Below are 3,826 nucleotides of genomic sequence, written 5' to 3'. Positions count from 1 at the left end.
TTCTACAAAGGATACCCCTAACCAAAAAAATATGATACTTTATATTAATAAAATGTAATTCTTTTTATAAGATTTAAAAGTTATTTTTGAATTCATCTGTTTCTGTTTAGAAAGTAGAACTAGTTTATGCTTATGTTTGGTAATTGATAAACCTAGCCCATTAGCCCAAACCTAAAACAATAATAAAATTCAATCAGGCCCGGAATTTTTAAACAATGCCATGGTTTGTGCGGTCGAAAAGGATTTTTTCTAATAAAGTAAAAGACGACGATGTGATGGAATGATTTCAAGCTATGAAAAATAAGAAGATGACAAATCTATTAGGTATTTGTTTTACTTTATTTATTTATGGTTGTTTTTTTAATATTGTATAATTGCACGGTAAAAAAATTGGGACACCCCTGATTTAATGGGCTAGTTCCGCCACTGATCCAACCTGACTTCCACATTAATCATCTTCAAAGCTATTTCCATATTTGTTGACCAGATTATCCCAACTACTTTCATTGTTGCATTGTAAAGTAGTAACTATACTTGTTCACTAAACAACATCCCATACCCATGGTTGTAAACATCCCGACTAGTCTCTGATTAATCGCCGATTAATCACTAATCGGAGGTTTACCGATTAATGGTCGATTAATCGCTAGGCAGTCAATGGCGGTCCTATTCTGGGCAAATTTTGGCCAGACGTCGGCCAAATTTCGACCAAACCATATAAATTTCTTCCAATTACTTAAAAAAAATGGGTCAATGAGGGGTTAAAACATGTCTACTTTAAAATAATACATATAAAAATGTGTGTGTATATATACACTAAAAATTACATATAAAATACTCAATCCGAGTAATCCCTATTAATCTCGATTAATCGCTAGTCGGTACCCCGCTGCCCGACTAGCGCCTAGCGATTCTTACAACACTGCGGCCATACCCTTGAACACAACCTGACTTATTACAAAATACTCATCCATTTTTGTTTCCCGTTCTACACTAACACATGAACACAAATCTACCTAATCAAGAGTTTAGTTCATGAGTCACCTACCTCAAGTCCTCCAAGCTCATGCTTGTTCCCCTACCTCGTCTTAACCCCATTAGCCTTATGTGTTTGAGTTCATCTTGACATGATTCCTATCCTTTCAAGTCATAACGTTCACATCATTATTAACATACATGATCATTCATATCCAACCCCTATGTCACATTGACTTTTATTGGTCAATCTCTAACATATATAAGACAAAGATTCACTACCCCATTATTCATAATTCAAGCAATTCAACTTACCATCATGCATGCCACAAAAAAAATCTAACATACATCACACGATCTCCTAAATCTCAAAATCATGTTAGGAAGTCTAACCATGTTATTCGTACATTCATTGACTTTCCAAAAAGTCAACTATCAAGTATACAAACTTTCAATTTAGAAATATATGTCCATATTAATATGCTAGACCATATTAGTTACATCATATGCATTGCATTTGCATGTTGTAGGACACATACAATTATATAATCACTTAGGTACATGCATATATACACAATCAATTCCACACATACTAGTGCTTCCATGAATCTACAATTGACAACACAATCCAAGGTTAGCCAGTATAACATAGTTCTAACAGTATTGCTTGCGAGTAAGTATACATGCCCCACAATTAGGACAAATTCACTTCTTGGTCTAAACAAAGCAATTAATCAAACACATGGTGTGCATCACACCATTCAAGCATAGGGACAAACTCCTAACCCAAATTTCCAACAAAATCATACAATCAACTCAATTCCCACATGAACTCCACCTAAAACACGTTCCTCATGTTTGTTTACCATCAATTACATTCGTTATCACATTCCATTCGTATTTCTCAAGTGCTTGCATACAAATTCATACAATCATCATCTAGACATTTCATCAAACACTTTGTGTGCGTACTATATTTAAGGCACAATGTACAAGTAATTCATGCATAACCTTCCTAGTTCATAGCATTCATCACCATGTTTGTTACCTACATCAAGTACCATTAATTCAATAGACATTAAACGTAGCAAATATCAATTTCTTTTAATATATTCATCAACTTGACCAAGAATGCTCCTGGGTTACACCCAAAAGTCAATACCCACTTCCCACTCTATGAATTCTCCTTAAATTTACTCAGATTTCCACAAAATTAACACACCTTCAAGTTTTAGTCATCAATTGCACTAATTTCTACATGGATTCCTATATCAATTATGGATGAACCATCTAGCAAAGAATTCAACATCAAATGAATCCATTCAACATACCTTAGGTTTAGATATCACTAAATGATAGAAATCTTCAAATGAAATGAAAATCACCAAATTTCCATCTTGATTTCGCTGGAATTGCATAATTTAACCTTAGGGGCTTGGTTCTCCTTCCATGTCTTCATTCACAAAATACTAGGGATAAAATGTTGGCCCCCATTTTTATCCCACCAATTTTAACTTTCAATTTCAAGTCTAGCCCACCGAGTTTGGTGTATATTCCCTCTGAACTAAACCTTCTTTTCTATCTATTTAACATACATTTTAACTAAGTTAATTAAACCTAGTTAAATAAATTCATGCAATAAAACAAGTAAACATATGTGTTTACTTATGTGTGTAGAATTCAAGTTTTGAGGAGTTACATTGGGTGTTCAAATCTAGCATAATACAGGTTATGATTTATTTGTCCAAAGAAATTCTACAAGTTTCTATTAAAAAAAAACTTCCCTGATTATATCATTAAATAAAATTTCCTACAATTATAACCTAAAAAGAAAACCATGCAAAGAAAACGTTACACATAGCCATTATCAGTCTTATCACATGGCCTATTTGATTGTTTGGGTTTGGATTTCTTTTACATGTTAAGCAATCCCTATACCTCATATTTATTATTGTGTAAAATGCCCGGATAGTCCCTGTGGTGGATGGGGGTTAGTTTCTTCCGTTAAGTCCATCTGAAATTATTTATTTACCCCTCCCTATAAAAAAATTAAAAAAATCAATATAGATTATTAAAAGTGTGGGGCCCACCATAAATATATAGACCTCCTCTCTCTACCTCATGACTCTACCATAGCACCACCACCGTCGCCTAACATCACCACCGCCATAGCATTACCGGGTTGCCCTACCAAGATGCGGATAATCTCATCTTTGCTCAATTTCACTCAGACGCATTGAAATTGATCATCACAACCTCTTAAAACTCATAAAATCATCATCATCTTCAAATGACAAGAATTGAAATTATGAACGGAGATTCCAGCAATTCAATATCATCCATTAATTCTTTAGGACTGTCACACCCCGATTTCCACGTGTCTCACCGGTGGGCCCGGTGGGGGATTACCGTGACGTAGTTGGCAACAATATAGTCAAACCACACAATATATGAATGCACAGCGGAAGCATAAAGATAATTATATTTCAACCATTGTTTGTAATATCAAATGTATTACTCATAGTCGAAAAGTATCCACAGGGGATCAAATAAAAATATAAGTATTGTTCAACAGACGAAGACATCTTAAGCTTGCGAGACTCTTTAAGATGCTAAGGAGCTATAGCCAGCCAATTACGTTTAGTACCTGCATTTAATCTTTTTGGGAAAATACGTCAGTTTACACTAGTAAATACATTCAACCGACACTTTTGAAAAATGTTTATTAAAATTGATTTGAATGCACAAGGCACAAACTCTTTTATAACTTGGGAGAATTATTTAAAAATATAATCTTGTGAACGAATTACATGTTCCTTATGCGTTCAGTAGCCCGGATCAAGTCCGGGTT

The sequence above is a fragment of the Helianthus annuus genome, chromosome 9 (assembly GCF_002127325.2).
Source record: "Helianthus annuus cultivar XRQ/B chromosome 9, HanXRQr2.0-SUNRISE, whole genome shotgun sequence".
Taxonomy (NCBI): Eukaryota; Viridiplantae; Streptophyta; class Magnoliopsida; order Asterales; family Asteraceae; genus Helianthus; species Helianthus annuus.
This window is presented reverse-complemented; position numbering follows the sequence as displayed.